The sequence below is a fragment of the Dermacentor andersoni genome, chromosome 1, assembly GCF_023375885.2.
Source record: "Dermacentor andersoni chromosome 1, qqDerAnde1_hic_scaffold, whole genome shotgun sequence".
NCBI lineage: Eukaryota > Metazoa > Arthropoda > Arachnida > Ixodida > Ixodidae > Dermacentor > Dermacentor andersoni.
Genome location: NC_092814.1, coordinates 246,339,215 through 246,356,556, shown reverse-complemented (window position 1 = coordinate 246,356,556; position 17,342 = coordinate 246,339,215).

Genomic DNA, 17,342 nt, shown 5'->3' with positions numbered 1-17,342 from the left:
TTCTTCCGTCTTATAATCTAATGAAATGATCTTTTTAATACGAGTAGTTGAGTACTAGTGACATGAATTATGATGAGGAGTGCTTTCGTCATCGGGCTAGTACCGGAATGTCGCTGGGGGGTCTCAAATCGTGTCATGCATTTACCTCGATTTCTCGGTTACTAAAGCTCTGTTCGCGATTATATTGACGCCTTAGACGTTTTAGAGCATTGCTTTATCACTTTAACTTGACTTTCTGGTAACCTTTAGTGTCCCTTTAAGTCTAGTGTTGACTGCTTGGACTCCCGCCCCTTTTCGGAAGAAAAGATTTTAGGCGCGTGGAGAAGAGTTGACCATGCCCAACGCACCATAAAGTCACTCTTGAATTTTCTACGTGAGACTGGCTTAGACGATCGCTTCTAGAACCTGTGAGACGTGCACACGGTGCGAAATGTTTTCGCGCGATAACGTTTTGTATAGACAAGATTACTCCTGCGTGTGTTATGTCTACAGCGCGCATCCTCGTATTGGACAACGTGTATATAATGCCTCATTGTACCGTAACATGATCACCTGCCACCTGCCTTTCCCTGTATCTCCCACTTCCCCTTACCCCAGTGTGGAGTAGCAGGTTAGAGACACACTCTCCAGGTCGACCTGTCCTCCTTTCTCTTCATTCAAATCTTCTCCTCCTCCTCTCAAACCTGCGTCCTCAGTCTCAGTCCTGATTGTTTCAGCGCCCGCATCTTGCAGAACGCGCATCCCAGTCGTAACTTCTTTCTTAGCGCTTGCCCGTGATCGACACCCAGTGGCAATATCCAATACATCAGGGAGCTGCGGGAAATTTAATGCAAATTAAAGATGTCGAAGTTCCGTCTGTGTTTCCCTCACGAAGACTACTTCGCTAGGCAAGTAAGTAAGGATCTTTTAGGAGGAAGGGAGCATCACAGAGTAGGCAGAATCTTGGCGTCTGCTTTATGCATACAGCCAGGAATAGGAGACCTCAGACAATGCCCTTGTTATATGGTCTGAGAAAACAGTTGAAAATATCGGTGAAGGTGGGGTCGATAACATAGATGTCCCTGTTTCAGTGCACGTTACTGTTTTAGACCAGGCAGAAAAAGATGCAGTTGGAAGTCTGGAGCAATATTATGAACGCGACAACTGCGCAGAATTTTTGGGAGTCCTTTCGCACATGATTACAACCTTGCACAAAGAAATGTACAATACTCGAAGCAGGGCGCTGTAAAGACTCATTTTTTTCATCACAGTAATATCAAAACACTCGGACGCATTTCGGATAAAGAATTGTTTGGGATTTTTGTGTCCTTCGCTTAACTGAAGCTTCGGATAAACGGAGAACATTGTTCTCTCCCTTCGAATCTATTGTGCGTATATCGTACATATTGTACCTACGCTTGAGCTTTTGCATTTGCTTCCCCGCTATGTAATGCCCTAACGTGCCCTTAGTATACTCAAAACTAAACAAATATCGCAGTTATATTACATATCATGTTAATTTACGCTTTATAGCGCTGCTCTTAGGCGCCCGTTCCTGCGGCGAGCGGCGACGGCGTAGCCGAGCGATTGAGCACAGCGAAAGATGAAAGCGTGAACGCCGAGCGGGACATGAAAGACGCGAGCCGCGAACGACGGAGGCCAATGAGACAGGCAGGCTCCTTCAGTGACTTACGCGCGGATAACTGGTCTCAGCCGGACCGCTCGTTCAGTTCTATCGTTTGCTCGCGTCAGTTCTCGCTCTCGCTTGTTTGGCTTGCTTGGTTTGGTCTCGTTCGCGTTTGTTTCGATTGTCATGGTTTGCGATTGTTTTGCAATCTGATTGTATGCGCAACGCCATTTGCGTAGTACTTTCTGGAAGGCACGCGGCACTGGAACCTTCGACGAGTCATGTATAAAACCCGACGCGCTTGACCCGCACATCAGATTTTCGACGATCGACGACTCTGCTACATGTCTCTCTCAAATTTTTGCCTCAATATATAGTGAAATAAAAACACGTATAGAGCTGCACTCAAATTTCGCGTTAGGGAGTATCGTAATCGTAGGGGATGTTTTTTTTTTTTTTTTTTTATCGGTCCTTAACGTGTTCTCAAGCTTCTTTGTTAACATCTAAGTTTGTGCGCCATATGTTAGTACTTGTAGAATGCACTGATTGTACCTTTCTGTTTTTTTTTTTAACGAAAGCGGTTAGCTCCCGGTCATGAACTGGTAATGCCGGCCGTATGCGTTCCGAGCCATTTTCATTCTTCTGTAAATTTTCTTCTCGTGATCAGGGTCCTATGTGAGTAAGTGAGCTACATTAACATACTCCTGCGCGGATTCTAGAGGCTGAACGTCGCCCTCATGCGCCGTAAGCTGTGCGTGCAAGTGAAAGCGTGCGACGTTGAGCCGACGATGGTGGCTCAGTCTCGCGTGCGCAAGGGGAGGAAGCGCGCCGTATTCCGTCGTGCGCATTTAACCATTGCCCCATAGAATAAAGAAACAACTTTAGAGAAGGGAAACTGTACCTTCCGCAGTGGTTCGAAAATAAGCAGCGACAGCGCATGGAACTTACCTAGGTGGACGCCAAATGGCGCTGCTCAACCCGGAAGCGGAAGCTTTATTTATTTTTTTTATAGCAAAATCCAATATGGCCGCTTTTTGCCGGTGGCGTACGCTGGTACGCGCCGTGCTTTCCCTGCCGGCTATGCGGCATGCCTCAATGCCTTGGCTCCGCGTAGCTGGTGAGTTCTAATTGCCAGGAGACCAAAGAGCCTCTACTGACGCCAATACAAACAAGCCACAAGTGAGTGAACAGAACGTGCGACTTTATTGGCAGAAGACAAGCAGTGTACATTCTCGTGCAATAGCAGAAATAAAATTTGCATGTCGAGATAACCTGGAATCACTGACGCGAGCTCGTAAACGGCTCACCGTCGTCGTCGCACATGGCGGTCTGGTAACGAGCGACAACCAGCGGCGCAATCAAATTGGACAGTAACCCACCTGTTTGCAGCGGCAGTCGCCGTTAAAGATGAGCAACTTGCATTGCGATGCTATCGGGTGCTGTAGGCATCTGCTGCCGCAGCCAACACAGCGACATGGACTACCCGGCATTTTAGCGTTGACTCCTTTCCAACCTGCACGTTTCTTTCGGGGGTCGCTAATGTGTGGCTCACACTTGGTGTCCCACATTGTCTCAATACGGACAAGTCGCTTTCGGGGGCATCACCTTCATCAGCCACTTTTGCGGTCGTTTCCACCCATGTGGCTATCAACTTCATACACGTCGGACCATGTAAGCACGTGTGCTGGTCTCCGTTCGTGCTTAATCGCAGCCGAGAAAGGCCACAGGCACAATTTCCCCATGGCTGCAGCAGGAAAGGGTGAACGGGGAGCACGAATCACGGTGTGTGTAAATTGGCAGTCTATGTCACTGTGAAGACTGCAGGAGCAAATGCTTACTTCGAGAGACTGCTTCCCAATGCAACTGACCAGGCCGCCATATTCGAAAAACATAACACGGCAACCGTAACCAAGTAAGATAACCGCGAAATTAAAGAACAATCAATCACCGCATGAGGTTCAGCCAATACATTATACATTGGCTACGAACCATATGACAACAATGAGCATTCACATACACGGATTTCTTAGGATACATTCAGCCGCCTACTTGCAGGCGTATTGCTTGCTTTCGTCACATGTGGTGGTCTGGTAACAAGCGACAACCAGCAGTACAAACAGATTGGACAGAGCGTCGCACCTGTTTGAACCGCCATTTGCCGGTGAAGATGAGCAACTTCATTGCGAAGCAATCAGGTGACGCAGGTATCTGTTGCCGCAACCAACACAGCAACATGGACTACCCGGCTTTTAGCATTAACTCCTTTCCAACCTGCACGTCTCTTTCCTTTCGAGGGTCGCTAATGTGTGGCTCACACTTGGTGTCCCATTTTGTCTCAATATGGACAAGTCGCTTTCATGGGCATCACCTTCGGCCGCCATTTTTGCAGGCCTTTACACCCATATGGCTATCAACTTCATACACTTCGAACCATGTAAGCACATATGCTGGTCTCCATTTTGAGCAAATCATGGCCGAGGTAGGCCGCAAGCACAATTTGCCCATGGCTGCAGCAGGAAAGAACGAACGGGGAGCACCAGTTACGGTGTGTGTATACTGGGGAGTCTGTGTCGCTGTGCGGACTGCAGGAGCAAATGCTTACCTCGAGAGACTGCTTACCAATGCAACTGACCAGGCCCCCACATCCGAGAAATATAACGCGGCTACCACAACCAAGTGGGGCAGCAAAACCAGATTCTGCAATCAATCACTTCAGTGTAGCTTGCACAAACACCCAGGCTATCTAGGAAGAAGAGCAATCATCAACAAGACTAGGAATATCGAAAATGAGAAAGCTTACATTCAAGAGAGAAGCCACTCTGCTCTGCAAGCATTGAAGACTAAAAACATCAAGAAAAGTAAAATGGTGCATAGCACACGGTGCGTAGGTTAATGCAAGACACATGCCAATGCTGCATCAGCTATTTCAGGAGAGGAATTGTACATGACAACATACACTACAAGATACTACTACAGATATGTTAGGCTACTAGAGAGTGTATCAGCGAATTAAGTATCAGCGAAAAATCGGTTGACCTTTATGTTTGTATGAGGATGAATGATCTCTAATGAGAATGGGCAATGAAAATGCTTGCATATATAGAAGAAAAATTACACTTAGCAGAAATGGAATTGACATGGCCAGGAAGCTGATTAAGGGCAAACTGACGGAACTCTTTTGGCCAGCGTCGTCCGTGCTTGGTCAGAAGTTGCAGGTGCATCTGAAGACGGAGAATTTCTAGAAAGTCCTTTTTGAGTTACCTGGATGACTCAGCGAAATTTCCGTGCTGGTGGAACGGTGGCTGAAGCTCTTTTCAGTCTTGAAACAGTCCTCTGCAGACTTGATATCTCACCCAAATTCTTCTGCATGTGCTTCTTTGTGGTGTAAAAGCCTTGCAAATTCGGCTCCAGACCCTTCCTGTTGGTGTAGATAGGAGCTCCTGTGATGACCAAGATGTGCTTGGCATAGACTCTGTTAGGACAGAACGGCGACACATTAGATACAGCACATATTAGCCAAACTCATGTGTGTTTTATTTTATGTTCGAACCAATTATACTGGACCATAAATATGAACAAACATTCATATCTGCTGCAAACAAATGACATGTATCTCAAGACTAGCAAGCCAATACAGCATATATCAAGCATATTTATTTCTGAACCACGTGTTGTTTACCTTGTAGTAGCAGCCAACGTCCACACAATGGCCTTGTTGTAGCAGGCAGCAGCTTCTGTTTAGTGCGTGGAGTGTGTTGCTCTATACTGGTACCGTCCTCATTACTGCATGTCTGGAACAGAAATTTTGACTGAATCAGAAATTGAAAAAGCACAATTTTGCAATATGAAATGCAAAAAGGTGTGACATATAAATATTGTAATGCTTTGCGACTACAGAACACATGCAAATGTACACTGTATGTTCTAGGGTGTTTAAGCAGCATGTTAAATAAATATTGCAATTGTCCATAAAATTGATGTCTGCCTAACTACAATGCATATCAACAGCGTAAGTATTATTAAAATCACAAATGAGAACATTTGTGCGTTAATTTATGCACTAGAAGAGATCACACTCCTGGTTCCACAAGCGAAGCGAAGCATTAGAACTGATGCATTATTTTTCTGCACGAACGTGATGCACCGCTTCACTAGAGCAAAAATAAATGCCTTACGGTAAACCAAACTGAACAGCAAGAACATTTGGAACCAACAAGTACGAAATATAGGTGAATTATCATGCTGCAACTGTTTAATACATTAAATTCTGTACTTTCGCTTCATTTTACCAAAGGATTATTCGGTTTTGTGGACGAAATAAGTTGCCGGCGGACTTGCAAAAAAAAAAAGTTCTATATGTATATTGATAAGGCTACTCAGTCACCTATGGCCACGGCTACAATGAGATGAAAAATGAGACGCGCGTTCCGATATCTCTTTTTTTCCTGATTATGCGTGTATAACGACAGCCTCGCAAGTAAAGGTTTATTTCGGAAACAGCAACTGAGGATCCTGACTGCCCATATGTAATGCAGGATCTAGTTTGTTAACTTGTCCCGACCTGTAAGTTAATGAGACGCATATTATATAATGATTCAAGCAGCGGTGTTAAACGACTCACCGTTGTTTCCGTTGTCAGCCGCAGCAGAATCCAGCTCCCGTTGCGATGCAGACGTGTTCCGAATGGCTCACGACCGAAACCCAACTTTCGGGCTTACATGTCTGCTTGCAAACACGTCACTTTATCCCAAGTTAAATAACGCGAGACATCGAAGCGCGATAACTAGTTTTAGCAACAAAGAAGCAACCAGTCTGAGTGTACGAACGAATGAATCCGTGCCGCCGTGCACTCGAAAATGCCGGTAAAATTTTATATCCAGGCCAGAGGTCACATGAAGGATCGATGATGCTGAAGGCTATTTGCGTTTGTAATGACAAAGAAACAATAAATTTACTAGCAAAGAGTACAATATCTAATTAGCAATGATAATTTTGTCCTCTTTTTTATGCAATAAGAATGCTTCGGTAATTGTAAGAGAAAGTTTGTAAAATAAAATTGTCCTTATTACGGTGCCTCTAGCGGGAAATGTTGGAACTAACGTAAGCATTCCGAAGTGATTTTACTATGCTGGTTTTGTTAGCAGCGGCGCGCGGTCGATTTTTTTCGCCCTCTGTGGCCATTTGTTGAACTTGAGAGTGTGCGGGGCCTGATTGCCCCGGCGAAGGAGATGAAGTGGAGGCGGGGTACTTCGGCTGCGCACGGTCGCGTGCGTTTTATCTTGAAAGCGATCTGCTCTGGGGGCACAGTGTAGGTGGACCGACGGCTCGTAGCTTTGCGTGCGCTGCGTTCTCCCCGTGGAGTTTGCGTTGAAGCGACAGAAGCGCGAAGATCACTTCGCTCACTGCTGCTGCCGCAGTTCCTCACGCCAGCGTTTTGACAGTGTGTCCGCGGTCAATAAACGTCACTGTAACTTTTTTCTTTCTGTGTTGATGAGGCCGCAATGTCACATCAACTTCTGTCGTGCCAATGCCCACCAGCTCCTTGAGATGATCGCCGCATGTGTAACTTTGCGTAGCACGGGTGTGCAAGAGCCCATGCGGGCGCGCCAGTGTCCTTGGCTCCAAGAGACCTCAGGAATGAAATGGGCAAATTTACAGCATTTCATTAATCGCTTCACGAAAGATTTGCTTTAGGTAGATTCCAAGATGCGCGTTGGACCTGCATAATTTTATTTTCTTTAAAAGACCGTAAGCACCCATGCCTTTTACTACCACATGATGCAGTAAAAAGAGTTAGCAACGAAATGCAATAAGACGCTCGAATAAACGAAAAATGCATCGTTATCGATCAAGCTCAGAAGTACTCTAATAGTTAAGAATTTAGGTAAGTGTTTTATTGCGATGGTAATTATACGGACACTGCAGGCGTATTTCTGCCGTCGGCGTCTCCTCGAGGTTACGTATTAAGTCCAAGCGCGATAAAATCGTCGCCGCGCGCCGTATGCTGTACATGCGAGTGAAAGCGTGCGAGGGGGAGCCGACAATCTCGGCTCAATCTCGCGCACGCAACGGAAGAAAGCGGGGACGAAGCGCGTCGCCTTCCGTCGCGCGCAAGGCTTCGGGGGGGGGGGGGGGGGAGGGAGGATGGGAGGTGGCGACCCGGGCGGCCGCGCGCGGGCCGGTGTATCTTGAAAGTCAATTCTGTGACGGGTACAGAGTGCGCGCTGCGCTATGTTTCGCGCCTTAGTGATGCGAGCGCCACAGCACGAAGATCAATTCGCTCGCTGATGTTGCCACGTTTCCTCACTGCAGCGTTTTGACAGCGAGTTTCGGAGGTCATCCAGTGAGATGTCTTCATGTTTGCTTGTGCGCGCGTGACAGCATGCTTGTTAATTAAGTTAGTATGCCTATGTTTACAAGTTTATACGGCCGGTAAAGCTATTATCGTTACATCGTATAGCTGTCCACTAATTTGCTATCGCAATCGATGCTTCGCCTTTTGGGCGAAACAGCTATTTATTGCGATAGCAATTAAATGGACCCTTCAGGCGCATTTTTGTCGTCGTCGTCACCGTGATCTTACGCATAAAGTCCAAGGGGGATAACACCATCGCTGCCCTTCGTATGCTATATGTGCGAGCGAAAGCACGTAAGGAAGACGACAATCGCGGCTCAATCTGGCGCGCACGGACGAAGCAAGTGGAGAACACCTGCGCATTTAGCGACCGCCCGCAAGGGGAACTGACAATCGCGGGTCAATCTCGCGCGCCATATATAGAGGAAAGCGCGCAGGCAGCGCGCGAGGGATGGGGGGGGGGGGGGGCGAGGGGAGGGTGACTTCGAATGCGCCAACAAGTGCGTAGTTTGCAGGCCGCGCGCGCCGTATCTTGAAAGGGATCTGCAGGCAGCTTATACCTTTGTGCGTACTGTGTTCTCGCCGCTCTTGCGTTGAAGCGATAGATCGCACGAAGGTCATTTCGCTCGCTGCTGCTACCGCGCTTGTTCACACAACTTTTTGACAGGGAGTGCCACGCGCTTCGAGTGTGATGGGTTCATATTTGCTTGTCCGCGCTGACACAATGCTTACTTCAGTTAATAAGCGAATGTTTCCAAGGTTAGATGGCCGTTAAAAAACTACTATCCTTACTTCGTGTAGCTGTGTACTAATTTGCTATCGCAGTCGTTGTACCGCCTTTCGAGCGAAACTGCGACTTTTTTGTTATATACAATAATTACCGCGGTTGGTTGCGAAAGCCTCCTTAGATCCCAAACATGTACAGTGGCTTTAAATATGAGGTGCAACACGGTGCCCGTAGTCGAAAGGGCTCCAAGACTGTAAAATAAGTAACGCCAACATAAGTAAAATTGGAGTACATACAATTCCAATTGCTGGTATTAAAGCGAATAGCTTTACTTTTTTTTCCCTCTTTCACCCATTTTAGTGGTTGGCGGCTTGGTGGTCGCACTTGAGATAGGAAGGCCCCGGGGGAAAGGGTGCGTGCGTTCGCGCAACCTAGTTGCAGGGAAGGGCTGGAAAATGGGGAGGAGGGAGAGGAGAGGCTGTCCCCTTGCTCACTGGTTCGTTCGTTCAGGGTATTCGTGTACATTGACAATCGTCGTTGGTTCTAAGCTTATCTTTCGTATGTCGGGGCCGCTGCGCAGTCTTGGAGCCCTTTCGACCCCGGGCACCATGTTGCAGCCCATATTGAACGTGGCTGCACCTTCCTGCACTAAGCTTTACCCGTAATCTGCGTCATTGTTAATTTTCATCGATATTTAATGTTTGTTCATAACTGCAGTTGCATTATTTTGTTTCGAGAAAAGGTAAACGATAAGCTGACTCCAGGAAACCACATCCGGGAGATTAATTTCCTAGCAAAGGGTGCGTCTGATGATAATACGTGTTTACTTGTGGCACGACGTTGCATTTACTGAATGCAACACGGAAATGGAAAGAGAAAGCGCAGCTGCCGCAAGCTTAACGTTGACGATAATGAAGGGAAGCAGTAATATCACTCGCCGTGCTTCCTTAGTGGCTTGGGCACTGCGCTGCTAAACACGAGGTCGCGGGATGAAAATCCGTGCGGCCGCGGCGGCGGCATTTCGATGGGGGTGAAGTGCAATAACGCCCGTGTACCGCGCATTGGGTGCACGTTAAAGAACACCAGGTGGTCAAAATTAATCCGTAGTCCCCCACTACAGCGTGCCTCATAATCACATCGTGGTTTTGGCGCTGTTGAGATCCAGCGTATCCCATCGACGTCACCAATTGTTGCTACGCCGGTTACTTCAGCTTCAACCGGTGTTACAACTGGGTAGCATGGCGTTGTCGGCAGGCCGAAGGCGCCCGGGAGACCATCGAGACCGAGTAGGGGCCAGACGATTCCTAGTGCGAAAGTTTCACTGTTTATTCCATGGTAACGAAGCAGGAAGGAAAGAAGAGAATACAAAAAAGCTACATTGCGGGGCCGCTTAAATAGGCCCGCTGAAATCGTAGGCAGTATTTTGCTCACGCCAACGTCACATGGTATCTGTTGAGTCCGGTCGGTGATTGGCGGCTGCTCACTGCTTCCTAGGCGATGTTGCACGTTCTTGCCTCTGCTGGCGGTAACCTGTGCGTCCCGTTGGGATCGACGAAGGAGGGCCTCCCTTTGACTCGCACAGTTCGCGGTAGGCACCCCCCCCCCCCCCCATCTCCACCTGTGTCCCGACCACACACAGAGCGACCCTGATTTCTGAATCTGATTTGCACTGTGTGCTTCACGCCAATCCCCAGCACGTAAACGGGAGAAATTAATTACTTTCTTGAAAATAATTTTAATCAATTAATTAAGCAATAACATCCGGACGCTGCAGCGCACTGGCCACAAACAAGCGAGAATATATCTCCGTTCTTTATTGGGAGGCCGTATATAGTCCGGTCATTGTTACTGTGTTATCAAAGTAAAACGCAGGGAGTCTCAAGAGGTGCACTGTAGTCATTGCATGTCTGGCAAACCACCCCAAGAAATATCAATTAGCTTGACACAGGGTAAAACTTACGGGTTTTATTATAACAAGTTTCGTATGAAGAGGCGGGGGAATATCAACATTTTCGTCGTATACGAATAGCATGCAGCGAATATCGAATCGAATAGTCAAGCCAAGACACATATATTTGTAGCAAAAATATTTATTCCGGCATTATTAGGCACCACGCTTTTACTGACTCGTGCAATAAGGACAGCTATCTATCAGGAACAAAGGGTCAGTTTTCAACACATTGACTAATTGTCGTTAAAGCAAACTGCACAAACAGCCTCTCAACAACTTTAGAGCCTGGTCGCAAACAAGTTCTCAAAGAAAGAAGTGCGGCGGTATGACTAGCTTTGGTCTTTGAAAAAAGATCACAAAAAAAAAAAAGAAAACGAAAGCAGCTGCTGAAGCAATCGTGTGCAGCAGACACATGTAGAAGGGCCCGCTGCAAGAGAAAAATAACAAGATGCAGCGTAAAAGATTAAACTGCTACAAGACTTGACTGCCAAAAATCCTAAATGACAGACTATAAAGCAAAAACCACCGCTTGTCATGTAGGCTTCCGACGTGAAACCAAACACAAAGCTTGCAGTACCTACCTGTTTCTACCTTTGCTTCGAAAACTTTTGTCGGTGTCTCACTCCAGGTTACTTGCGATACATTGTTCAGCGGACTAAGAACGTAAGCAGCCTTTAGCATTCCGTTGTTGCCGATTATCTGGTTAGTTTCCAATATTCGAAAACGCCAAGTAGTTCCTTTTCGAATACAAATAATTAGACTATAGCATTCGATACGCGTGCCACGACTCTTTTCTCTAGAAAAGAAGAAAAGGATGGTGAAGCGCTATCCTGCGGGTTTTTCTCTGCTATTCCTTTTAATTTTGCTCATCGTCCCAAACAAATGCCTTGATGAGGCTCCAGTAACGTTAGGTCGGCGCTAGGACGCAGGCTTTCGGTCTAGGCACCGCTAACGGTCCCTCCTCTTCTGTTAAAGCGACCTCTGGGAAAGAAGGCGATTTAGAAGGCGTGGGTCATCGAACTGACATGAACTGACGTCCAGAGGAGCCCATAAAAGGGGTCCAAAGTGCGCGGTCAGAGGACAGCACCGAGAGCCGGCACACGTGATGGCCGCTCGTCGACGTCACTCATCGCGCGGCGCCCCAGCGGCAGTGCTCCTGCGCGCGCCCGTCCCGTCGAGTTGGCGCTAATGGGCGGGCGGTGTAATAATAGCGTACTCGGCGGCGCCGGATCGGTCGTGAGACCACAACGCCCTCTGACTTTTGACGACCTTAACGCGACCGTCGCTTGCCGCGCCGCAGACGCCCTCTAGTTTCCGCCTCGGGCTCTTCCGCCCCAGCTGTCATTTCTGTGTTTTTTGCATCGTTTTTGGCGCATCCGGCGCGGCCGCACGCAGCTGCACGCGCGTCGGCCTGGTGACAGCGGCCGCCGGCGAAGAACAACACCACGCCCGAAGGCCCTTCCCGGCGCCCTTCCCGCCCGTGCCGCCGCTAACGGCACACGGGCGCCCTAGGTCGGCACCGAGGGACGCCACCGGGTAAGCCACGTGCTTTTGTCACGCGTCTGCCGCACGCTATTCGTGTCGTGCGGCTCGTGTGGGCCCTGCTCGAAGTAAGGGGTCTCCTAGCAGGGCATACTGTAAATCTGTGCAACGCGCGCTCGACGCGAAGCTGACCGATGCTTTCGGTTGCGCGCACACCTCAGACGGCCCGCCGACAGTCATCGGCTTTCACTCCCGGTATTGTCTATCGTGGTGCGCAATTGTGAGCATCGTTAACAGTGATTTAGGAGAAAATATGTGGCAACTTTTGTTCGCTTAGCGTACCACTAGGAATCGGGGGGCCGTATTCATAAAGTATTTCGTACGAAAGAGGTTTACAAGAAAACGTGTGGGCCAGTCGGGATGAAGGACATAAAATTAGTGAAGGTGGCCGGCCACGCAGGGAAAAACAGTGGTCGCCAACGGAAAGCGCTGTGAATTCGGTCGCGTGGGCCGGAGCTACTGCAGCGTCCTTTGTTTTTAAGAAATGGGGCCGAATCTATAGTTTCTTCGTTTGAATTCACAAAGTTTTTCATTCGTAAGTGCTAGTTGTCATTGGCCGGCCGCCTTCGCTAATAATATGTCCAGCTACGCGATTGACTGAAATTCCTACTTAAGAACAATTTTAGTGTAAGAGGTTTTTGCGAACCCGGACCCTGTTTTTCATTAGCCAGCCGCTTTCTCTATTACTACATTCGGTATCACGATTAATATTCGGTATCACAATTAGCCGGAGCTTCCACTTTCCCGTACAAATTGGCTGCCACCTATACTTACGAACCGGCCTACAGCGAACCAAATACTTTATGAATACGGGCTCTAACGCACGAGCCTGTAGTTACTTCATTTGATGAGAAGCAGAGACGGATCTGTAGGCATTTTCTTGTTACGCAGGCAACTCTTGATAAAGAAAATTAGCAAATTATGAAGTCAATCGCTTACGACGCCTCCTCCATGGTCGCATAATTTCAGCTATAGATTAATTATGGGCTCTGAATCCGAAACTGGTACGAGGTTCTCTTCTTTACACATTCGTGATTCTTGCGGATGCGCCTCTCCGTGATAACATAGAACATGTGGCGTGACCGCAATTGACTCTCCTAGGCGCAGTGCGCTTGCAGTGCGTGACCTGAAAAGGAGGAGGGGAAATTCACCGGTGAACGTCACGTACAAGGAAACAAAGAATCGCAAGGCGGAGGAGTAGGGAGAAAATTTGTGCGCTGTTATTGCTGGTATTTTATTTTTTTGAGTTCGGTACCAACCGCAAGTAATCAACAAGAAATCGTCGCCGTGACTATAGTTTATCAACCTGACGGTAAAATAACACACTCACTCACTCGCACAGTAATTTCCCGCAGACGAGAAAATTACTTTGGCGCACATTACATGCAAAGCACAAAACAACATTGTCTATGCTTCGAACACTCTTGATGGCATTGCCGTCGCTAATAGCAGTTCGTCCACTTAATTTTCCTAGTTAAGGTTCTGTCACGTATTCCAAACGACGAGAAAAACAGGCACAAGTACCACGCAAAATGCACATTTAAATTTCAACAACAAATGCTCAGTAATACAGAACGTCTCTAGAAAACGAACACGGCGCGCGCGTTACGAATGCGCAAAGAAGCAAACTACAAATTCTAACAAGTATTACTATTATTATTATTATTATCATTATTATTATTTTAAGACTATACAGATTTTTTTTTATCGCCCGTGTCACCTAGATACTACAATTGCAATTCTGAGCTGTATTGCTTGGGACCTTTTCAAGAGTGATTAGCGCTCATCAAGAGTGCATACCGTCATCTTTTGCACCGGCGGCGAAGCCTTCATCTCCCCTGTGGTGCCTGCGACAGCCTCAAGTGAATTTTGCTATTCTCGGAATCACAAAGAAGGCCAACCATCCATCGCTGGCTCTGAAGCAACTGACGCTCCTATTACTGCACCAGACGTATCATGATCGCGTACATATATATACCGACGATTCGACCTCACCTACCACCTCAACTGCTGCATTCGTCGTTCCAGTTAAGTAGGTTACAGTTAAATTATTAAATTGTTACAGATGACTACATCTACGTCGGCAGAACATGCAGCTCTCCATGCCGCTATGACTTACGTCACCGAAGAGCCGACAGAGAAATGGGTTGTATTTTGTGACTCTAAGGCAGCTCTTCACAGCATCAAGTCTGCATTACATCTCAGAACTTACGAGCAGATGATAGCCGACATCAGGGAAGTGCAACACCATGCTCTGGAAACAGGGCACAATATTATCTGTCCATGGATTTTCACTCATTGTGTCATCGTCAGCAACGACTTCGCTGACAAGGCTACCCGGTCTGCCCACGAAGATACCCAGACGCGTCCAATAGCTTTGGCGAGGTTGGACGTTGGCAGGGAACTTCGCCTGCTTGCACGCAAGAAGTCGCAAGATTTCCGGAGTTCAAGTGCCTTCAGTTGCCGATGGCATAAACTAGACCCCGTGCTACGGCTACAACTGCCATCTAGCCTTTCCCGCGACGAAACAACCTTGTTCAGCCGCTTGTGGCTAGTAGTGGCGTTCGCGAACGCTTACTCTTATCGTATAGGAATGGCCGAGAGCCTGATGTGCGAGGAGACCATCGAGCACCCACTGTGTACCTGCCCTCGCTACGACGTACAACGCCTCTCTCTGAGGGCAATTATAAACCGACTGGACTCAAGACCGTTCTCCGAGTCAAAGATACTGGGACCGTGGCCACACCAGTCGCTGGCACGAAAAGCGATTCGTGCACTGGTAGAATACTTGAAGTGCACCAGCTTAAGAGACCGTTTATAGTGTCCCTGTGCATCCTCCCGCGCGCACTCAGTGCTTGCTCTCTCCCCCTTTTCCTCCTTCTATTTCCCTTTCCCTCACTCCTAGTGTAGGGTAGCAAACCGGGTGATCGTCTGGTTGACCTCCTTGCCTTTCCTGTCCTTGCTCTCTCTCTCTCTCTGGAACTGTATTACTTGAAGAGGCAAAGATTACTAGCACGAGAAATCAAAATGCATAATCAGCTAACTGCCAAAATGCCACTAATTACTTTTTAACTAATTACTTCACGGCACGTATTGCAGTATGCGAATTGTAGCCGGTGAGTTCGCAAGGCGTAGCAAGTTGTAACGAATTATTGCGATGACGCCATTTTCGAGATATTGATTCCAAAAGTCTGCTACGAAATACATTTGCGTCCCAGTTAATTTTGTACTTGAACGCGTAAAACGGCGTTTTCGATAAGGAAGTTGAACGACGGCGCGTTTTTTGCCTCAAGTTTGACGGCGCATATACCGAAACCGGTGCCTCCTGAATATTCGTTCCAAATGGACATGCCTGGCAAAATAACTTAATTGGTGCACTTCGTAAAGTGCAATATATGCCGTAATTTGTTAGCTAAAACACAATTAGTGAAATTTTGTTAATTTGATAATTAAGCATTTCGATTTGTTCGGCAAGTAATGTCCACCATGTCGAACAATCCAGTTCGAGGATTATAAGCGTTGTTTGCGCCACAGACGATCTTTTTAAAATTCTGAATTGTCTCAAGAAAGAAAACAAAAACACCTGCTATATACTGTTATTATGTGCCACGGGCAATGTTTAAGGATTCGGTACAGACTTTAGGAAAAGAACACTTCGTATAGTATACAGTTCCGCTCGTATAGTATACAGTTCCGCTCGTATAGGAAGTCCTGCCCGCTGGGACGTCGGCGCTGGCCTAATTATCGCGGTAGCAGGGTAGCTACCGTGGCACATGACGGCGCGGAGTTGGTAGACGGCCGTAGTCGAAAATGTATTCATTGATCCCAACAATGTATTCATTAGATCCCAACCAACTCGCCCAGCAACAAGTTCTACTCTAGAGGACGAGCTCGGGATTGGCAGCGGGAATGAAGCCGCAAACCGCTACGTGCTGTCGCAGTAATATACGGGGTGATCATGTCTGAGTTTCGCGAAATTAAAAAAAAAAATGCCTGTTGTGGATAACATAATTCGAGTGCTTTAGCTGTTTTATTCAGAGAGCCGTACATTACTTGAACGAGTAATCAAAACACAGATTCACCTAATTAACAAAAGTCACGAATTAATTTCTTAAATAATTACTTTACGGCACATGTTGCAATTGACTCATTGTAGCCGGCGAGTTTGCGAGGGGTGCCCACTTGGAATAATATTCCGGAATGACGCCAGTTTGAAGATATGCGCCATCAAACTCGTCGTAAAAATGCACTGTTGTTCCACTTTTTTAACAAAATGCTCTTTTATGCATTGAAGCACGAAAGTAACTGGAACGCGCATGTATTTCGTCCCACACTTTGGGAAATAATATCACGAAAGCAAGTGTCCCCCTTTCAATTCATTTGAAACGGATGCGTCCTACATAATCACCAGCTACGATTCTTAAATGGAAATATAAGCCGTAAGGTAATTATCTAAGAAGTAAATTAGTGAAATTTGTTTAATTAGTCGCATATGTGCTTCGACGTATCTGGCTGGTAATGTCCGCCTCTTCGAATAATCCAGCTCAAGGACAAGAATTATGCCATCTGCCACAGGCGACCTTTAAATACCGTAAAACTGAAAAATGATCACCCCCCACAGCAGGGGGATAACAGTCCACTGCGCTACCGGTGGGTCGGTGGCTTTTGCTCTTGCATACATAATATAACCTCGTACAGAGAGGCGTGTCAACTTGTTTGTTGACAGGAACGCTGCTGACATACTTTAGCCAAAGCGTGACTATTATGCCACATGACGGACGACTAGCCCGCCACATGTTCTTCCCCTCTGTTACGTTTCGCCTACAACGCGCGGTAATGCCGGCGCGGATGCAACGGACGCCGGGGCTTCGTTCAAAGCGGCGGACATTTTGGCCCGTTCGACGCCGCCGCAACGCCTCCCCGCCAAGCGTGTCCAGGCGTGTTTCAGTGCCACGTGTCTTCGTATGTGCGTGTGTGTGTGTGTGCCCACGCTTGTCAAAGCGCGGCAGCCGGGGAGCGGAGCTCCCCAAGTGAGGAGCCAGCAGGTCTGTCCGTCGGCGGGTTGGCGATGCGTCACTACACTCGGCTCAACATGTCTCTCGGCTCGACCGTGCGCGCCGTCGTGGGCTCATGCTCCACCGTCGCGTGGGCTCATCCCGTG